This window comes from Sinohyriopsis cumingii, chromosome 4 (assembly GCF_028554795.1).
Source record: "Sinohyriopsis cumingii isolate HCF-2022 chromosome 4, ASM2855479v2, whole genome shotgun sequence".
Lineage (NCBI taxonomy): Eukaryota > Metazoa > Mollusca > Bivalvia > Unionida > Unionidae > Sinohyriopsis > Sinohyriopsis cumingii.
Genome location: NC_142964.1, coordinates 79,598,064 through 79,621,574, shown reverse-complemented (window position 1 = coordinate 79,621,574; position 23,511 = coordinate 79,598,064). Strand labels below are relative to the sequence as shown.

The 23,511-nt window shown below is 38.0% G+C and overlaps 1 long non-coding RNA gene across 1 annotated transcript; it reads right to left on the bottom strand.

The window, feature by feature from the left end:
* Positions 1–963: 963 nt before the first annotated feature.
* On the bottom strand, positions 964–22,813 carry LOC149801520 (uncharacterized). The gene is made up of 5 exons (XR_016420467.1): positions 22,418–22,813; positions 21,799–21,920; positions 10,958–11,072; positions 1,474–1,580; positions 964–1,021 (listed from the first exon to the last, which is right to left on the bottom strand). It is a non-coding gene; the product is annotated as an uncharacterized LOC149801520 (long non-coding RNA).
* Positions 22,814–23,511: the final 698 nt, after the last annotated feature.

Here is a 23,511-nt window from a genome sequence, read left to right as displayed (position 1 = left end):
TAGCTTGAATAATTTTTCAGTCATATTGCTACGATGTCTGCAGTGTGGCAGTTTATAGTGATGTATAGCACTGGGGCATCATGCTGCAAACATGTAGTATGATGTTGCACCCAGTCACATTATCCTGACACCAGGCCGATCAGTCCTAACACTAACCTCTTAATGCTGAGCGTCTAGCGAGGTAGCTGTTAATACCATTTTTGTAAGTCTTTGGTATGACTTGGCTGGGGTTTGAACCCATGACCTCCCGCTTCTGAGGCGGACGCTCTAACCACTAGGACACCGGAGTGGTCAGAATGGAATTGTAACAATTACAATGGAAGCAATTTGTATTATGCTTGTTGGGGCATTCCTCACTGATGGCTGTCAGTGACATCATCATGGGAATGTGTAACAGCCACATTTTGTAAGAACAAGGTGTAGTTGGTGAACAATACAGACACTTTTCTGCCATTTCCACTGGCATCATCTCATATGATGTTATTTAAAAAAACTTCCTACAACATACTCACAACATATAAAACCTATATGCAAATCTGATGAAAGCTGCTTGTGTTTCTGAAACACATATTCCATACTGGTGGCAAGAATGTCCAAATCTACATTACAAAAATGAAAACATTACCATCCATCTAGGAGTTGCAAATGTATGAAATCCTCCTGTTGGGTAGTTTTACTAACAGGCTTTACAGCAGGGCCTTCCATTAGATTTAAATGTGGCAGGTAAGTTGACAAAGTAGGTAGGGGGGTTTGGGGGACCTACCCCAATGGGGATAATTCATTTTTTTTTTAAAGTAGCATGGTGTAAAGTAAAAGTAGATGGGCTGATAAGGAATCCACTGAATTTACAGACTAAAGGTTCAGACATTTGTTTTTAAGAGAAAAATGAAAGAAGGAAACAATACAACAGATATTTTAATATGACTTTAATGTTTATTTTCTAGATTTAATTAAGATTATGAACAGAATCAGTCTCCAACTCCACTGTAAAGTTTATCTATTACTTCTTCTGCTCAGGCACCTGCAAATTAAAACAAAATTGTAATGCTTAAATAAAGTCATATCATCTCAGCACTAGTTACATATGCAGAAGTCATGTTAATCAGCATTATAAAAATGTATGAAATTTTCTTCACTGCACTTGTGCTTCCCTTACTATCGTTAAGCCATGATACAAGATAACTTTGCACTTACTTGTCATTTCTGGCAAGTGGATGGTGCAATCAATTTGCACAAAGATGAATTTATTTCATCCAAATATTTCATGTGAATAAAAATTCCAAATGGAGGCACTTGTCCGATCAGACAAGATATATGCATATTGTAGTTAGCTGGACTCTAGCTCTGATAGTCCTGGGCAATAGGATAAGCTGATTTTGTTATCAGTTTAGAAATGCATCCGCTTTGCAAATACTATGCTTTAAAAGACTAAACTGAATCCAATATTGATGAAATAAGAGTCATTTGGATTACCTTGTTTTTTATCATTCTGCGTTGGTTGGGTGCATAATTGAGGGTCTCTGATATGGTCTCTTCCATTCCATTTGCCTTTGCTTTGCCATTAGTTTTCAAGCAGGCTTCTGCATGAGTAATACAATGTTTTAAAATAAGTTTCACAACAAAGGATGCATTGCATTTTTCTAAATGCCAGCAATAATCAATGGAATATTTTTAAAACATGTACTTTGAAATGTGTCTCAAGTTACTTTATCAATTCATTTAAAAATCTCTGGCAAGTCACATGAAAAACACAATTTAAATCAAGCCATACTTACTTATCAAAGACTTTCTCATTCACATCCTTTACCTCACACAATAAATATCAGCAACACCAACATTAAATTCACACAATCAGTACAAAACCTAGGTGTTACTCTGGACAGTACTCTCACATTGCACCAACATGTCATGAACATATGCAAGGCTGCGTATCTTGAGCTGAGACGCATCAGCTCCATTCTCAGATATCTTTCAGTTGATGCCACTAAAACACTTGTGTGTTCATTACTGCTTTCAAGACTGGACTATGGTAACTCAATTCTGTCTGGTTCATCTTAATATCTACTGCAGAGACTTCAAAAAGTTCAAAACATAGCTGCTTGGATCATACTTAGAGTACCACAATCAGAGCACACCTCCCCGCTGCTCTGTACCCAACACTGGCTATCCATTCGATCCAGAATCAAACACAACATTAGTTCTCTGTGCTACGTTTCACTGACAGACTCTAGTCCAACATACCTATCCGACCTCACCTATGTGTACACACAAGCAAGATACTTACACTCCTCTTCCGACAATCATATACTCATTATTCTCACTATGAAAACAAAGTCACATGGACAGCATTCTTTTGCATACCAGGGCCCAGCAACATGGAATGAATTGCCCACTGAACTTAGACACAAAGACGCAGTGATCCCATTCAAGAGTGCTCTCAAAACTACTTATTCTGACTACAAAAACAAACTTAATGACTTAATAATGTTAACTACCTTAAATATTCTCAGCATGTTTTTTATGTTTTCTAATTTCATGGTGTTTGTTTTTGTAATCATATCATTGTGTATGTTTTTATGTTGTCTAATGTTGCAAAGCGCTTAGAGCTTCTAAAGATTAGGCGCTATACAAAGTCCTCATTATTATTATTATTATATTTAGCTTGGATGAATATTTTTTAAATCAGTGGCCATAACTAAAAAATGGGATTTTGTTTTATGATCATAAAAGTATGTTGGACACCATCCATGATGTACAATGCTGTCTGACATTTCTATGCACCTAAGGTTTCCATCTCAAATATTAAAGCAAAATGCATACCGAATTTGACAGATTGATGAAAATAAAAAAAAGCAATGCTTACCATTTGAAAAGAGGCAATTGTCACTAGAATATTCTATTCAAAATGATATTAATTTTGGACACAGGGGATACCACCCCCATGTTTTCCTGACTCGTGATATGTCGGCCTATTCTGTGCACAGCTTTAAAAGATGTAATGTTTATCCATCGAGCTATAGAAATGAAATACATTTACTGTAGACTGTTTCTGTCAGCAGTTAAGTTGAGTAATTAGGTCAGGTTTATAGCTAGTTTACAAAATTCAATGTAGAATGCCAATAAATGACAAGATGTATTTTTGCAAACTAAAGTGATCTTGAAAAAAGATTAGTAAAGTTTAACATTTTATAAAAAATAAGCTATTATGTGGAAAAGAAACAACAATGAAATAGGATGCAATGTGTTTACGTCTAGTTTTGGAAGGTACCATCTCTAAGGTACCGTCATAATTGTACCGTAGTTTAATGGGTGGAAAGGCCATTGAAAGGTAAGGGCAGTGCGGAGACCATCGAGTATGTTCCAGAATAGCTGAATCTTTGTAGATACATAGATCCATTCGTAACTTCAGTCCGCAAGCGAAACACTGTACTTCGTATCCCAATCCTGACTCGGGTCCGAAGTAGACAAATCCTGTTCTAGCTAAAACATACGAAGAAGGTAATCCTTCCCTATCCGTAGGCCATTTTTGAAACATGTCCAATCGACGGGCACAATCACAATAGTCAGGTAAGAAGACTGGAAAATGGTAGGGTTTGAACTTGGAGTTCTCACTGGATTTCTCACTCGATTCTTGCTGCGGCGAAGTCATCCTTCTGGTGGGTGGCTATCCTCTTACAACCAATGTTTTATACCGACATGTCCATACGGCAAAGTAAAGTGGGTGGGAAGCCGCACTCGCTTCTGCTACACGATTTGATAGACTTTTTCCAAGGGTCGACTGACGATGTGGTGTGTGGGTAAACGTACAATCTTGTTGGGTTGATAGGTGGTCACTATCTCTAGACTGCAAGGCTTCTTTCAATATGCCAAAGTTGACCACTCGACTGGTACGATAATTCAGAGTAAGTCCTTTCACTTTACACTTCGTGTGCACTTCTCCTTGTTTGGCCCAGTATTCGTAGCCGTAATTTTTGGGACCACCACTAACGAAACTTAGAATCTTGTCATCGGGGTGCTTGTCTGTCCAGGCTCCTAAACGGTCTCCTTCGATGTCAGGGTGCTGTTGACTCGGGTGATCGATATAAATGCAACTGTCCATGTCAAAGTACAAGACACGTTCCCCTAACAGTTCTAAAGCTTCATACAATTTTAAGCGAGCATGAGCTGTCATGTAAGCTGCAATGATGACATTTCCAAAGGGGTCATCTTCTACAAAGTTCAGATCTTCTTCGTAATTCACCAAGATCAAATCCTCACGAACGACGTCCACGTGTTTCATGAATTTGGCTTTGTCGTGAATCATCTGAAAGTAGCGGGAAGGTTCGGTCAAATACTCCGTCTTGGGTAAACACGGTCATTGTGCCATTTTACCCCACAAGCAATTTAACATCACTTTGGCAAACGATCGCCTGCCTTCGTTTTTCTCAATGTGATCTGAAGTAATGCCTTCTTGTGCCCAGAATTTCTCTCTGAATGTCTTTTGGTCTTCGGGAGTGTGACACCAGGACAGATAGCCACTGGCTTCTTGCTCAGTTTCAAAAAGGCATCCACGTAGTCTGCGAAAATGCCTTTCTGCGTGGGGTCACCCTTGTGGAATTATTGTGTCTTGGGAAAGTGGCAAATTTCGTACACTTCTAACAGTTGGTATCCCATGTTCAGAGCTTTGAACAATTCTACGCTGACCCATGTCCCCGTCAAGGCCCGTTCTTCCTGGGTGTGATGACAAGGTTGATCTTGGTTGCACGTTTCAGCACAAGTACGGCACAAAGGAAACATAAGTTTGCCTTGGCAATGGCGAGGTAAGACGGGATGGTATAGGTTCGTGGGAGGCAAAACTTTGCACTTGATCAAGCCTTCGTATTGTCGAATGTTTTTTAGGTCGATGTGTTCGGTGAACAATTGTGGGTGCCCTGCAGGAAAGCAACAATATTTGCACACGTAGGGATACAGTGAACACACGTCCAAGTATATGATTTCTTCTCCTTTCTCTTTGTCAGCTTGGTACAGCAAACAGGTGGCATTGGTCCTTCCTCCGTACAAACTATTACTTGGGTTCAGGGGGTCCATGAACTGGTAACTTTCCATGAGGCGTTTAAACTCGGGATCGGTGTTCAAACGGTGATTGTATTTGTGTTCCCACATTTCCACCACTTGGTATCCTTCCTGTTCTAACTTTAGGCGTGGCTGACAAATGGCCTGGTACAAGTCTTCCATGGTTCGTTGTAAGAACTGATTTTTAGTGCCGCGGTCAGGGTAACAGACGGGACATCCGTGAAATAAGCAACCGTTAAACTCGTACATGATCTTGGGGTTTTCTAAGTCCCAGCCATTGACCAAATGCATTCCGATGATCTTTCGCCCTGTCCGTTGCGGGCATGCTGAATCCATTTGTCTTCCTTGTCGCACAAGTAATGCAACCAGCATGGGGCTTTGACCGAGTATTGACGTTTGACATAGTTGGTCGTTTGAGGACTGATGACAGCCACAGTGTTTTCAAGCATGAATCGTTGTCGGTAGACTAAGGAACACGCTTTGGCAATGGTGCAAGCCTCTTTTAAATGATCAACCCCTCTGTGTTCCATGAACAGTTCTCGAAATTTTCCACAGCATCGCCGTAAAATGTCCATGTCGGAACGACGATACTTTAGCATTTCTTCCTGAAAGTCGAAAGGGTCGGAGGCGTGAGCCTGGTACCAAGCGTAGAAAGTTTCTCGTTCGGTACGCATGTTGTCAGGGTCGTAATAGTGAGCCTGAGGCAAATGGGGTAGAACGGCGTGTTGATTGGCTTCTGTATTGAAAAAGTGTGGAAAGTACCCTTTAGCCATTTCTGTCATTCCAAACATTTTAGGCATTCGACTCAAAGGCATGGCTAAGTAGCTCATCGAATCTTTAAACTGCACTTGTCCCACTTGCATGAAAATGATTTTGGCTCCGTTCAAAGTGATTTTAGGATGCTCGATGCCACGTTCCGTATAACATCTCAAAAGAAACTGTCCATCATATCCGGAGAAATTGTGAGCCATCACCGTGGCATGACAATGACAATCTCCATAATAATGTTCGATGTCCTCTTGGCTCCACGTCTTGTCGATGGGGTCTAAGACCCATTGTGTGAAATCGGCTAGTGTGTTCGGTCCTTGAAAGATTTTTTCACGCCCTCCAGGAATCTTACTGCAGTGAGGGCAATAACTCAAGATAGGTTCTTGAATCACTTCTCGCACGCTCGATGAGCCACGCAGAAATTAGGAATGTGAATACTGATCTCTTGCATGCATTCGAAATCGAAAAAGATGAAATTGCCTTTCTTCTTCTTGTGACCATCCTCTTTCTCTGGTTGGGATTGGTATTTTTGTATGTAGCATTGGTGTTCCAAGTCCACAATGCAGTGACAAATGTGACATTTTTTCTTTCCTGAACATACGTGTGCCTTGGTACTGTTGATACATAGACCTTGTCCACACATTGGGCACAATCTCAGGAGTTGACAAGCACATTTCTTCTGTGAACCTTGCATCTTCAGATGTTGTTGGTAACAGGCAGGGCTGACAAATGTGCGCAGACAAGCAGGACAATGCACTGGTTCTTGCCCTTCGCTCAGACAGGGTTGAGAGGCCAAACATCCTGAGCATTTCGATCCACAATGTTTGTGTTGCTCTCGATTATTATAACCATCATAAGTCACATTTCTCACAGTAATATTTGTATCCCAGGAATCCAGTGATAGTGGTAATGGTATCGAAATGGTCATCGTGATGATAGAGGTGAATGTATTTTCCATCCTTAAAGTCTTTCCCTCGAAACAACAGAGACCCGCGCACTTCTTGAGGGTGCACTTTCAAGGTGTATCGTGGAGCTAGGGCATCTTGCAATTTTTGCATCTCAGGAATGCCACAGGATGTGTCTTTGGACAGGCATGCTTGTTGTAACAGAAGTTCTGCTTCATTTCGTTGTTTGGCTCGGTTCGATTTTCGAATGTTCTCCCAGGCTCTTTTCCATTCTACCGTGTCGTTCTTGTCGGCATAGGTTCATCCCACCACGATGGCTCGGGCTAAACACATGTGGTCTTGAAAATTGTTAATTTGGACAAGACTTGTTTTGGTAATGCGAAGGTTGTTGACCAATAAGGTCTTTCTGCATTGTCCGGTCCCTTGAGGAGGAGAGACGTGGGTCATGTCCAGTGTGGCTTTTCCATCGGTGATGTCAAACTGGTCATTAGATTGTTGCACGTGTTGAATCTTGTCCATGACTTTGGAAGTGGTCAATTCTGCAGGGCTGCTAAACTCGATCCAAACAGGGGATTTCAAGCCGTCATGTTGTATGGAAAGTCTCAAGCGATCATCTTCTTTGGGTTGACATTGTCGCTTGAGTGTGGTGAGCAAAGAATCCCACATGTCGGTGATGAACCCTTTTGCTTTCTCTAACAGTACTTCAGACTTGAAATCTTTAAACTTCACTGTGTATTTGTAAGCCGTAGTTCTAAATTTTCTAGAGGGACGCTTTTCCGTCTCTCGAATGTCATAGTACTTTTCAGGGTTGACTAAGGGTGGTAAACTTTGTTTAGAGGGTTTGGATTCTGGTTCACTCATGTCCTCTTCAAAATCACTGGCATGAATTTGTGCCAAGACTTCAGCCCTAGTACGAGGCGATAGATCACGTTTCTGCCTCTTACTTTCTTCTTCTTTCTTCTCAAATGAATTGGATCATTTCATCTCGATAGCAAAAAGTCAAATGACTAAAGTTTAAACACCATGGATTAATTTATAGTCATAGCAGACCAGCGTATATAAAGGGTATGTGTCTTGTCCTTTCACTATTCATTTCACTCTCAAACTGAGCACAACAATGGAAGAGACTACCAAGATTGAACGTTTCATCAGAGCTTTGCGAGGGGTCATTAGAAAATTCTCTTCAGACCAGCCGAGGGACTACTCTCCTTCCTTTCAAGATAAAAGTCAAGATACTTGCTATATCTGTCAGAAGAAAGGGCATTGGTCTTCAGAGTGTCCAGACCGTCAAAAAAGAAAAAAAAGGGGTTAGAAGAGACAAAAGTCAAGATACCTGTTATTATTGTCAAGAAAAAGGACATTGGTCACCAGACTGCCCAAAAAAGAAACAAGAGGAGTCAGAAGAAGAGAGGGATTCTTCAGAGGAAGAGGAAGAAGAAGAGGAAGAAAACAGACAGGTGAAGAAAAAGAAACAGGAGAAGAAAAGAAGGGAAGAAAGTGAGGAGGAAGAGGAGGAAAAGACTATGACGGTGAAGAAATTAAAAAAACAGAGAGTGAACAATGAGACAGAATAAGTCTATAAACTTTTTAAAGTGCTCTGTTGTGAATTGTGAATTGTAAATATTTATAAAAGAATAAATTAATTATAAAAGGTAAGTGTCTTTGGGTTTTGATTTTAAAATAAGAACCTACACTCACGCACACTCATACACAGACAGGTACTATTGGGTAAAATGTTTTTTTTTAGTTATTGGCAATTGAAAGCCTATCTCTTTTCGAGAGACGTGGATGGCCCTGAAAAGGGCCTTTTTTGGTGTAAGGGGTGAGTTTAAACAATCAACTTTAACTGTCTTAAGCCTTTGCCATGGCCAAGGCCTACTTCTGGACTGCGTACTGTTGATGATGATTTCGTTGAAATCACTAAGGATGGTGCAGTAGGCGTAGTCACAGGGTTGGAGTGTTTAGCTTGGGAAGGTCGTATTCTCTTCGGCCGTAATAAAGAAGTCTGATACATCTGTTTCAGACTTCTTAACTAAAATGTCTAACAGTACCGTGACCGTTTGATTTTGACACCCTTGTTTCTTTGCTGCTGCGTCTTCTTCTTCTTGTTTTTTTCTTACCTCTTCTTCTTGCTGCTGTTGCTGTAGGAGAAAAGCTTGTTCCGCTTCCTTTTGCTGTTGTATAAATTTCTCCAATTCTTCTTTCTGTCTCTGTCTAAAATTTTCCATGTGCGGTAATGAAGGAGAAGGTGACGAAGGTTCAGGAACAAATTCTTGCAAGGTAAAAAAATCCACAAAATCCCAATTCACCTCTTCTGAAAGTAAGTCTGGGTTCCCTTGGGTAGTCTCCACCATCAGTGCACCCAAACTGATCGTTTTCTGAGTTTCCGTCATGTTGAAAAACTGTCGCTTAGATTGACTACGCACAGGCGCTAGCGAATCTATATAGACTATGTGACGTCACAGACTGCTCTCTTCGGATTGGACGTGGGCTGACTGAATTTTGTAACGCGTGTTTGGATTGGTCAACAAACTCAATCCGTTTCAATCCTTCCTCCCCCTATAAATAAGTACAGTTCACTGCATTCCTTCACCTGTTACTCAGCACCCCAACATGTGGACCGATGTACAATCTTCAACGCTTGTGTCTTCGATGATGTTCCGGACGGACATATCAATGTATGTCCGATCCAACTGGACAGTTATCCACAGGACAGACACCAGCCTGTGGATGCGAAGAATCTTATGTGGAGCATCAAGGATGCCTCAAAAGAGTCTTAATCTATGGTCCTGCAGTCAGGCACAGCCTAAGGTCAAGAAGAAGATGTCACAGATGCCCTTTATGTTAAGGGTATATTAACATAAAACCAAAGGCCCTTTTCAGGGCCATTCCTATCTCTCGAAAAGATCTTGACTTTCAATTGCCTACCCCTTTTTTTATTTTTTTGTTTAAAAAAATAATAAAAAAATAGAGACCCCTCCCTGTTTCAATTTTCGCCTGTTCCATTTTCATAGACCCATCAGGTCGGGACCTTATTAAAATAGGGTCCCGACCCTGTTCCATTTCCCCTAGTCCCAAGACAGTCCCACGATTTATTCCCCATGTTCAATTTCCCTTGTCCCTAGAGTGAATAGTTTTTTTTCTTTCTCCCATGTTAAATTCCCCTTGTCCCTAGAATGGATATTTTTTTTTCTTTCTCCCATGTTAAATTACATAGTCCCCAGAGTGGATATACCCTTTTTAACATGGAAGTTCCCTAGTCCCTAGACCGTCCCTATTCACTACTACCATTGTCATTACCAGCCTGAAACCAAATTTAATGCCATTTGTATAAATTCATTTCAAATAAATATTATGATATAGTTGAAGTGTAAAGTCAAGCAAGTATTCTGTTTGCAGATTTTACATTTTAGATATTATAGTAAAGTCATATTTTCTCTTGTTTAGTAAACTTTATTGCAACTGGTTCCAAAATAGTAAATCTTATTTAATGTTCATTCACCAGAATAGGTATTAATACAATCCCAAATTAACTGTATGGTACTAAAATATACCCTGATCTTGTGTGAGATTGTAATATACAGAACTATACCTCAAGACAACAATAATATATTGAATTTATATTGTATCAAGACTGTCATGGTTATGAACTCCAACTTTATTCAGGTTTTTTCATAATAAATGATCATCTTGTGCTATGGTTGAAAAGAAATCAAAGTTCAGTTTAACTCCATTCTCTCCACATTTGTAAGTTGTTAAGAGGCATACTCATCCTCAGTGTTATAGTAAAATGTAATCTTATTTGGATCAATCTTGGTGGTGTAATATATGAATGGAGAAAGAATATTATCATCCAGATTAAAATATGTTTTATTCAGACTCTACTAAAATTTTTAGTTGGATATGGGTTACGGAGCCTGATGTGTACGAACAAAGCAATGTGTACCATGACCTTTTTAATTTAACATTTTAAACTCCTGCAGAAGAAAGAGATTTTTTAGATCCATTAATCTGTATTAACAAAAACATTTCTTCAGTATGATTTTCAATTACTTAGTATTGACAAAACTCATATTTTAAAGTTGTTGTTTTTTTGTGTTTGGTTTGGCCTTTTATGGTAAACCAACACAAGTAAGTTATTTAGTGCCAAGGCACTTTAAGTATAGTGCCTTGCCCAAGGACACACCATGGTAGCTAACCCAGGTTGGTCTGATGGTAGAATTTGAACCTACCTTATTTCACAGGTCCAGAAAGCTAACCACTGAGCCACTACAGCTCCCCATCTTATAGTGGAATGCTGGTATACTTTATGATCAAGAAGGATGGGTTGGGGTATGCATGTTGCATCTGAAAAAAGTGATGGAATTTTTGTTTACATAATATTTTAGTCATACAATATGAATCATTTTCTATAGATTTAAGATGTATCAGATCAAGTTAAGAAAAATCATATATTCTGTTTCCTGGGAATGTACTAAAATTCACTGTTATTGTTTGATTTTTTGGTAGTAAGCTTACTTGGTATTTTTTTCTTTTTAACTTGAATACCTAATTTGTTAACATCCTATTCTAAATCTTCAGAGTTCTGTCTATTAAGTGACAACTGTTGATACATGTAGGGAAGTTTTTGTTTATATCTTTTGATTTTTGTGATTCTGGAAGTTGCAGTATTTGTTGTTGTATTATAACCATTTCAGTAATTTAATGAATGCAGAGTATACTGCTCTATAAATGAAATTTAAGTGAAAATAATGTAAAAGTATGTTTCACTGCAAATATAAATTGTTTAAAATAATATATCATTTATCATATGACTATTCAATTGTGGTAACTAGTATTCCATCCAATATCTATATATTAAAATATGTCTTTTCATACAGCTGGTGATCATTTAGATACAAGTCCAATTGAACATAATCAAATTATCAATGCAGGTGTTTTTATTAGTAGTAGTATTGCAAGTATAAGTGTTAGTATTAAGATTTCATATACAGGTATGATAAGTGTATCATAATGTTTAAATGATGCTCCTTGTTACAACATAAAATATGTTCATTGAAACAAATGGTTCACTGGTAAATTGGCAGCAAAGGTCTTCACTGAATTATGTTGCATAAACTATTTTACAATAAAACATATATGATGCATCTCAATTATGATGAATGTGAGGAGGAGGATTAATAATAATGCAATTTAAGTTATCTTCATAACATAAGTTCTAGCAGATGTGTAATTTTTATGTGGTTCATCATCAGTTTGAAACTGGTCTGTGATTTCTGGATCTGGACATACCTGGTCCCCTGCTGTTGTGCTGCTATGGTCTTTACAGTTCATTAGGATATCAGTTACACTTGGTTTACATTTAGAACCCCATGGGATGGAATGCCCAGTTTGAAACTGAGAGAATGGTTAATTATCCATAATATAACTCCTGCAGTTATTATTAGGTTTGATATCAAGGTCTTTCTTTAAAAGCTTTTCAACTCAGGTTCTGTTCTACCATACAGATAAATAAAGTCAAATTCAAGGCTTTCAGATTTGTCCAGTTTGTTTCATGTGTTGCGGCAGACAGACTGTATATTGCCACTGTACCATATAAATATCAGTGCTTAGTCTGCTCTCAGTTGCTGTGGTTTGATTAGTTACAAGTGTCATCACATGTGACTAATTATTGACCAATGTAATGAAACTTATATAATTAGAAGGCTGTATTTAAAAACTCTAAAAGATCTTAAAAAGAAAATTGGATCGGGGTAAGTAAAACCTTTTACTTTGACCATTTGGCTAGAAAATAATTTTCAATAAGTTTAAATTGGATAATAGTAATATAATAATTAATTACACAAATCAGAATAAAAGCTATTTGCATATCCCCTTACAGCTGTTGCTTTTTCATAGTACTAAGTAGAATAAAGTATAGTTAAGACAGATAGCTTTAAGCTAGAATTAAACTCAAATAAATTGCAAGAAATCAAAACAAACCCAGGATTAAAACTAAAGAAATATCCCGTCATATATACCTTACATCAAATAAAGAAACTCAAGATGGATAACAACAAAATTAATGTCACATCATCAAATAGTTATCTCAGCTGCCTGGTCAACCTAAAGGCAGATAAACTAAGGCAAACTTACTCCGAAGCAGTCTCATCCCCCCTAAGAGAAAAACGACAGATACAGTTCTTAACGCCAATTTTCAACTCGACCCCAACTGACTCGATGAGTAGACTCTACCTGTCACCAAGCGTAAACGAGAATGTGGACAATCTACCGAGTAACCGCAAAACTACATCCGACATGAGTACCCAAACTGAGGAACAATACTCAACAAGCACAAAAACAACCCAGACCACACTGGTTAAAAACACTAGCAGCCAGGGGACTCAAACTGAGAACCTACTAGATGAAACAGAACGCCCTCACCCTACCACAAATAAAGCAGTCACACACGACTCAACAAAAGGTAAGAATAATAGGAAAACCAAATCCCAAATACCAGTTAGAAAGAATAAGGAACACACTAACTGTCAGAATACAAGACCCAGCAAGCCGGTTATGGACAACGAAACAAAGTCAGCTAAAGAGACAAACACCAGGGGAAAAAAGACCAGTCTGCAAAATATCCAAAACAAGAAACACCCCGCTGAACTGACTCTCTTCGTCAAGGGAGTAAATTCCAAAATAACGAAGTTAGCCTTTAAAACCATAGCATGGCAATTGAACAAACATCACCAAGGAGAATTCACGCTTAAAAGCACTAGAGACGACTTGCTGATAATCAAATGCACCACTGAACAACAGATTGCCAAATATATGGAAATTGAAAGAATAGACCAAATAAATGTTCAGGTCACTAGACACAACAGAACAAAACAACACATAGACCCAAACCCCCCAAAAACACACAACAAAGGAGTCATATACGTATCAACTCAAAATAAAACCAATGAAATAGTAGACTACATAAGGAGTAAAGGACAGGAAGTAGAGAAAGCAATCCGCCTAAAAACAAGAAGGGGAAAGGATAGCACTGCAGTGGTACTCTTTTTTAAGGGCGCCACCCCAGAAACTATCAAAATAGCCGAAAAACTCGAGGCTAAAAAAATTTTTGCTTTCAAAAACAAACCACGGTTCTGTGGCAACTGCAAAAATTGGGGGCATTACTCTAAGAGTTGCGGAAACCTATTCCAGTGCAATCAATGTGGTCTTCACCACCCAGACCGGAAAACATGTAGCGCCACCAATCAGCACTGCGCTAACTGTAGTGGTAACCACAAACCAAACCACGCAGAATGCCCCAGGGCTCTTAGAGAAGCCCTAATAGTCGAATATATGATCTCCCATGGGGTAAACTATAAGCAGGCCAAAACAAAAATCAGGATACCAAAAACAAAATAAATAGGTAGCACCCTCACTGGTAGGAAACACGCATAAAACGAAAACAACAGTAAATTAAACAAACTATTAAGACTTTTTGCACTAGAGATGGATTCCAGAGCAGAAATCAAAATATGGCAATGGAATGCACGCGGCCTTAGGGCCCACGCTGACCAACTAAATAACAAAATACTTGAACAGGAAAGAAAACCAGATGTTATATGCATACAGGAAACCCACCTAAATGATACCTCACGTATCCCAAACATCATAGGCTACAACACCAAATACCTAAAGCATCGATCCCCCACAGCAAGAGGAGGGGGGTTAGCAACCTTTGTTAGAGATGGAATTACATCAGAAATGCATAAATTAACAGATAGTAGACCGCCCAATGACTTCGAAATACAGATAGTCAAAATAACCGCTCAAACTAAGCAGGTACTAATCGTTAACCTCTATGAAACAAATGAGCAGCGCAATTTAAGTGCAGACGAAACAATCAAAATGATTAAAGACTGTGGAGAATGGGTGGTAATATGCGGGGACTTCAATGCGCACAATGAACTATGGGGGAGTCAAAAGACGGACATTAAAGGAAAAATTGTAGAAAAATGGGCACAAAAATGCAACTTAGTTTTTCTAAACAACGGAATGCACACCCGGATAGATGACAGAACAGGCCACACATCAGCAATAGACCTATCTCTATGCACACCAAGATTAACAGGCATTTCTGATTGGCAAGTTGATGAAAGCGACCCTATGGGAAGTGACCATTACCTTATAAATATAGAAATACAAATTAGAATACCTCAAAATAAAGCGTCCTTCACACCAAGATGGAAATACGAACAAGCCAACTGGATTAGGTTCAAACAGATAGGTGACTCAATCGACCCAGAAACCATATATCACCGGGACATTGACACCTTTAATGACAAATTAATAGAAACCATTAACACAATGGCCCAAGAAACAATTCCTAAAACTAAAGGAGTAGCACCCAAACCCACGGTGCCCTGGTGGAATAATGAATGTAAAATAGCAATTAAAGAGAAAAAAAGAGCTCTAAACAAATTCAAAAGAACTAAAAATAATAGGGACTTTAACTACTACAAGGAAAAGGAAAAAACTGCCAAACAAACTATTATGATAGCTAAACAAAACTCATGGAGAGAATTCTGCTCAAAACTAGATATTAACACAAAATCGAAGGAGGTGTGGCAAAGAATTAAAAAAATGAGAGGCAAAACTAAATCAATAACCCCCAACATACCTGGACAAAACAACAAACATAAGGCAGAATTATTCGCAAACTATTTCGCCAACATGTGTAGCAATACCAACTTAGAGGATAAGTTTAAAAATCATAAAAGGCAATTTGAGGAAAGCAACTCTGACAACATAAAGGAAGCAGGAAATAATGACGGCCCACTAAACCTTCCGTTTACAGAAGCCGAATGGAGAAAGGCCCTCGCCGGCAAAAAGACCACATCCCCCGGGGAGGATACTTTGGGGTATGAAATGTACAAGAACCTACCCAAAAAACTTGTCACAATTGCACTTAACCTCATTAATAAAATATGGGAAACCGGTACCATACCTATAAGATGGAAAAAGGCAGTAGTGGTCCCGATTCTTAAGCCTGGAAAACCCTCAAGCGATATAAAATCATACAGGCCCATATCACTAACAGACAATATATGTAAAATAATGGAAACTATGGTAAACAACAGGCTGAAATACCATTTAGAAAGCAAAGGACTACTAGCTAATACACAGAGCGGGTTTCGCAACTACCGAAGCACAATAGACCAACTCATGAGACTAGAAACCGCTGTCAAATTAGCATCTAGAGAAAAATTTTAAAAATCCAGATATGTTACAGCCATCTTCTTAGACATGGAAAAAGCATATGATCTAATGTGGACTAAGGGACTGATAAGTAAACTTAAACCATACGGAATAACTGGCAATATATACAAATTTATTGCTAACTTCCTAACCGATAGAAAGATACAAGTCAGACTAGGACAAGACTACTCCGAACGATACAAACTGGAAAATGGCACGCCACAATGAAGCGTAATCAGCCCAACTTTATTTAATATAATGATAAACGACCTGGAAACAGCGGTAAAACCCAACCACCTTGACTTATCCCAATTCGCCGATGACAGCGCCGTATGGAAAACTGGCAACCCAGCCAGCAGAGAAACGACCAAGCACTTACAAAAAGGACTAAACGATATAGGAAATTGGACAGATAAATGGGGATTTAAATTGTCACCTCTAAAAACAGTAGGCATAGTTTTCAATCCGGGAGGTGGCCACCCCCCACCCACTCCAAACTTAACCCTAAAGGGGGTACCCATCAAATTCGAAAAACAAGCGACACTCCTAGGTATGGTATTCGACCATGAACTCACGTGGGCAGCTCATATCCAAGAACTCGTAACGAAGTGCAAACGAGACATCAACCTCCACAGAAACCTCAGAGGGGTGAATTGGGGGGTTGATCAAAAAACACTCGTTACCCTATATAGAGCACTTATAAGAGCAAAATTGGACTACGGTTGCCAGGTATATGGAGCGGCGAACGCCACGTTACTAAAGAAACTAGACACAGTCCAATCAAAAGCGCTAAGGGTATGCACCGGCGTCCTAAATGGTACCCCCACACAAGATATCTTAATAATAGTAGGAGAACCCCCGCTAGACCTAAGGCGGAAGGAATTGATGCTGCGATACTCGACTCGAATATCAATACACCAACCCAACCACCTCACGCTACAAGCCCTCTTAGCATGCGACAAACCATTCGATACAAAAGGAAAAAATAAAAAAATACCTAGTGGGAAAATAATTATAGAATTAAAAAGGAAATTTCAAATCGCAAATATCAACCCAGAAAAAATAAGGTACTACCCAGACCCCCCGTGGACCTGTCCCACACCACAAATAGATCTTAGCTTACGTAAACTAGGACAAAAACAAAATGACCCGATAGGACTAAGAGCATCAATACTAACGTACATTGACAACAAATACGAGACATACACGCAAATCTTCGCAGATGGATCAAAAACCAAAAATCCAAATAAAACTGCAGCAGGGATAGTGATCCCAAAATTAGATGTCGCTGTTGGAAAAAGACTCCCAGACCAATGCGCTATATACACGGTAGAATTCATGGCAATACTAATGGCATTAACATACGTCAAAACATACCCCACAACTAAGGCAGTCATTCTAAGCGACTCTTACAGTGTACTACAATCGTTAGCAACAGACCAATCCAAGAGCAGACCTAATATGATTAATCATGCAAGATCGCTACTTAAAGAGATTGAAAAAAACAACAAACACGTTGAATTCGTATGGATACCCTCTCACATCCATAATCCCAGGCAATGACAAAGCAGATGCAGAAGCAAAAAACGCCACAAACGAACCAAAAGCCCAAAATATAGCATACAGCGTCACTGAAATCAATAACATGGGACAAGATCAATGACATGTGGCAAGAGCTATGGGAAAAATCGGATGCAAACAGTCTAATACACACGATGATGAAAAAAGTAAGTAGAAAAGTCGAAAGTCCGACCTTCAAAAATCCATATGATATAACAATAATAAATAGAATAAGAACAGGTAAAACACTATTGGCAGGATGCGCAGGGAAACACATAAAAAGGGGACCAACCGAAAACTGGCCCTACTGCCCAACTCCAGAAACAATCGCACACTTAATAAATATATGCCCCAAATACAACCAGGAAAGGGCCGAACTAAAATCTCAACAGGAACAAATAGGAGAACGGTGGACATACCCGGAGTTACTTGTGGCAAAAAACAATAACATAGGAATGACCTATAATAACATCATGACATTCATTAACAAAATAGGCAAAAGGGGACAAATCTAAACCGAATGAAGGGTTGGGTATAAAGAGAGACCATGTAAAGAAATTAAAACCAATAAACCTAAAAGATCGAACCAAAAAAGAAAAAAACCAATCAAAATATTACAAATCACTGTTTGGGAATTGTGCCGGCCGGCTCGGGCTAGTGGGTTCACAGACTGACACCGCCGCTCATAACCCGAACAATAAAAACCAGATAAGGACGAATATCACAAAATCACTGTTTTGGAATTATAATGGCATGCTAGGCCCTGTAGGTTCAAAAAAAAAAAAGAAAAAGAAAAAAAGGAAAAAAAAAAACAAAAAAAAAAAAACAAAAAAAAAAATATTAAAAAGTAAATCAAAGACCAGTCAAAATATTACAAATCACTGTTTGGGAATTGTGACGGCCGGCTCGGTATCGTGGGTTCACAGACTGGCACAGCCGATCATAACCCGAACAATAAAAACCAGATAAGGACAAAATATTACAAAATCACTGTTTCGGAATTATAACGGCATGCTAGGTCCCGTAGGATCAAAAAAAAATTAAAAAAATATAAAAAAATAAAAATAAAAAAAATATACATTAAAATAAATCACAAATAGCTAAGCTAAACAAAAATAACAGGTAAATAGCCAAGTGGTCAAAGCGAAGGGAAACAAAGGCAATCAAACCACCTCCCTCGAAGAAAACATCTCACGGCGAACATGGCAGTATCAAAAGGACGAGAAGACCAAAATAGAAACGGACACGGGATAAGGCAGAAAGAGCTGAAATAAAGAAGAGCAGGAAAAGGCACAGGATGAAGTTAAACGTCCTAAGGCAGTAAAAGAAGAAAGAACAGGACACTTGCAGACCTTGGGGAATGAAGGCAGAAACAATGAAAAGAGTATGCCTCAAATAATCAAACCACCCCCACCCCCCAGTATGAAAAGAATTGCCTTCCCGAAATCAAACAAAAGAAATAAGGCCACCCCCCCCCACATCTACTTATAAGTGTGAATGAGAAAGTGAGCGTGAATGTGTGTTGTCGGGATATGTGGGAAAAGCAGAAAAACGAACAAAAATGTCTATAGCCATCACACAAATATAGCATACACACTCCCTACCCACCTTTTTTTTCTTTTCTTTTCTTTTTTTTTTTCTTTTTTACAAACAAATTTTACCACATAGGGCTTTCATTCTGACCCACGAAAGCCCTCTTTTGACCAACAACTTACTGGCCCTGAAACACACTGATTGGTTTAAAGCCACACGTACGAAATACTTAACCAAATTGAGATCTCCAAAACAAAATAAAGGGCTACTAAAAGCCTACTAGATGTGAAAAGATTTTCGGAAAATTCAAGTACGCAAAGTACACAAAATTTAATAGACCTTACAAAAGATCGGAAAATTCACAACTCAGGAATATCTGAAGCGTATGTGACAATCACATGTTTGGCAAGATAGTACAGGAATAGCCCAATAAATATAGGGAACTGGGCATTGATTGCAACGAAAATTTCATAATACTGCTGCTGGTGTGCTTCGGTTACTGCCTGAAATGAAAGAGGAAGGAGATGCAGGATGCAGAAACAGACCACCAACGGAGTACAACGATGGAGAAGGTTGCAGCGATGAGAGCCTGGGCGGGACCTTTTGGGGCACCTGGGCTTCGGCTTGCTTGCTTGGGGGCATTGTATAAGTTAATCGCTAAATTCAAAAAGTACACAAACGTGTACAAACTAAACAGTCGCACATACCGAAAGGTGCACGTGACTTTAATCCAATGAATGAATGAAATGTGTGCTAGAGGGTAGGGTTAGCAGTTATACTCCCAATTATGTTTGTGATGAGCAAAAGCAGCTGCACAAATTTGAGCTTTTAGTTTGGTTCTGGTAGGGTCAAAGGATGCAGGTACATTTTACATTCATTTTTTACTAGAAATAGCTATTTTCAATATTTTTCTGTGACAAGGCAACTAAAAGAATCAGTATGTGCCTTATGCATGAATAAAGTTCACTAGTACTATAACAAATTAGCATACTTTTCATCACCCCTCTACCATCAAGATTTTTTTATATTTACCTCTGTAGCAGACACAAATAAAAGTCCGCAGCTCATTTGCAGACTAAGTTACGCATATGATCTCCAATGCTCATCTAACTGTGACAGGCAGTCACCAACAAGCCAACCTATTTCCATGCCTAACTCAAAGTAAATCTGAACCACATTATAGATTTAGCTTATGTGTAAATTTATAAATGCTAGGCTTGTGATAATTAGGTTCATGCCTTCTACCTTAAAAATTAGAGGGATGTCAAAATACGAAACTATCCAGTGAGACCTATGATGTTAATTTTAATCCCTATGGGATTTGTGACATAAAAAACCCAAATGCTTTATGTATTAAAAGGTAACTAATGGGGGCAGGATCTGCAGTGAATCAATGGTTAGTATGCTAGACTCCTGATAAAAATGTTTGTGTTAAAATCCTGTTATCAAGTCAACCAGGTTACCTACTGCAATGTACCCTTGCCTTACTCCAATTCCCTCAGTACTCAGTAAACAACTAGTGTTGCTGTACATAACAAAACCAGTCCATATTGATTTTACATATTTTACTAAATCCTGACAAAAATAATTCTCTAAATAAAGAATGATTAATATGTGATGGTCTCACATGTAATCAAACTCTTCCAAGCTTTTAATGATATGAACCGATTTATCAATGTTTATCAAATTTGCATGAAAAACTATTTCTTATTTGTCATCAAATATGTTCAATGTTTTGATCATATAAGCATTTCTGCTACATTAGATCAAAATAATCTTTTTGTCAGAAATAGAGCCCTTATATTATTTGCAAGGTCAACCAATCAGATGCAGAATTTGAGTTTAATATGAATGAATATTTTTTTTACAAAATTGCTCTTTTGCTATATCTTGATGAGATAAATCTATTCACCAAGTCTGATGAAATTAATGAGAAATAGTTTTAAGAGCAGTAGCAAGAATGGCTAGTGAGATGTAGAACCACCACATTATATGCATAGATTTTGCTTATAGCCTCAGACATACAAGCAAATAATTAAACAAGTCAGATCTAAATTGGATCATAAACACTGTTGTGCAAATCATAAGAAACTCTGCCAATCAGATGCAAGGTCACTTCACTACCATACCTTTATCACACTCATAATAAGCATCATTGTGAAACTTGACTCTATAAGCCCAATGGCCAAGCATGATCAAACTTGAATCAGCAGTAGTGGTTATAACCTCATGTATTTGTATGCATCTTCACTTCTTCAATCTAGATCTCATTTATATAAGCATGTATTCTACGTTTAGTAAAAACTGCACTACATGTATAAATATTGCATGCGGTGGTAACATACTCAGATGAAAGATCACCTTATTATTATTAATGGTTAACACTCATCAAACTTCAAGGACAACTTAATGATTTTAGCCTATATTGTGGAAGTATGGCTTTTAGGCTGGTTAAAAAACTCAACTAATCTTATACATGATCACATGTATATACTTGGATTTTGCTCATTATTAGATTTATCCAAGATGTTGATTTAAGCCCAAAACCAAGTTTTATATAAACAAATTGATCAGAACTATGGACTCCAAAGTAGCTAATTTCTTACTGTTGAAAGACAGAAGGGGATGTGAAATAAATAACACACTCTGGACCATTACATAAACCCACTTAGCCTTTTGACCAGTTGAGATAAAATATCAACAATAATGTTAAATAAGATTGATAAATTATGTTTTCTCACATTACCTCTAGCCCTTTTCAACATGGATGGTATTTTTCTTCCACATATGTCAGCTCTTAATTAGTGGCCCTTTCCCATCATGAATGTTGTAGGTGAAACTCTCAGAATTAGGCTTTTTAATTTATATCTGTATAAGAAAAAAAATATTGGTCTGCATATATCAATGTCACCATTTCTGTATTAGATTAAAATACCATATGTGTGTGTGTGTGTGTTAATTTTAGAATTTAAGCAAACTTGTCTCCATGTGTTTATTTTAAAACTGATGATGATAACACATAACAGGTTCAATGGATAAAATGTTATTTCTTACTTCTTACAACTGCTCATTATATCTGAATTTACATTCAATGTTTGTTTTAATTAACATATTTGGGATATTGGGCAAATTATTTATTTTGTAGCTTATCATTATATCATTTACCACTCTTTTATCATTCAAATATGTAATATAGTACCATTATACTGACTTCATATTCTATATGATATCCCAGCAATACATATTAAGCAGATAAGTGCAAATAAAAATGTTCAGAATGTAAAATTTACTCCAAGCTCAAAGAAGATCAGCAAAAGATAATATCCAACAAATTACCAAACAAAAAGCGAAGTTAACGCAGTTACCTTTATTATGACGTCTCCAACACCAACGGTACTGTACAGCTACGTCTTCTGAGTTTTACCGTCATCTTGTCTTTCAAACCAGAATTAATTTCTTGAGCTCTTACAAAATGAAGAAACTTTTAAATACTATAATTTAAGCAGCTTCTTTACATGCCATCAGATAAATTATGGCACAGTGTTATGTCTGTCAGCAAAACGCAACTTCACATTTGGACGGCGCGCTGTGTGGGCATCGCCGACACAGCAACTGACATGAATTCTCTATTAGCAGACAATGATTCGGAATAAATCCTTCGCAAATCTAACATTCTCGATTTTTCATAGTTCCACTTTTCATTGTTGCATCTGTTTGATTGTACAATTGCTAATGATGTTCAATGAATCAACTTCAATTCATCTGCTGTCTGAAATCCCGGTTCAGTTGGTATTTTCTTCCGCGCATGATGCCGTGTAAATAAAAGATACGGTCGACATTCAAAGTGGTTTAGGTTAATTTATTATTTTTCTTTATTAAGGTCATTTGCAGAAAGTGTTTCGCTAGGGTGAGAAAAAAAAATATAACAAAAAGAAAACTTTCCTTTCCAACGCTAATACTGTATATATTTCAATTTGTGATTGATGCTATAAATAAAAAAAAATGATAATAAAGCATTTTAGCCCGTGGCTTCGGCACGGCACTCGTTTTTGTGGGTTTTTTAAAATGTTGTTAGTGTTGTTTTGGGGTTGTTTTTTGTGTGTGTACCACACTAAAAAACATACCAGGTATTAGGCCTAACGTAGGAAAAGAAATTATCCTCTATTTATTACTATTCTTACTGTCAAATGACGCAAAAGTGATCAAATTGCTATTAAGATTTTGTTTTGTATAACACTTACCGCTCGTTTTCCTCGAGATAAAGCAGCCATTTCAAAATGATTATAAAATCTGTGACAGATGAAAAACGTGGTTTAAATAATTCGTAATCGCCTGCCTTAAAATACTGTAGGAATTTGCTAATGTATTTCATGGCCCTCGTTTGAATAGATACCAACGATCATGTATATCGACCAAATTTTGTATATTCCTGCCCACAATCATGTATTTTGTATTAAAC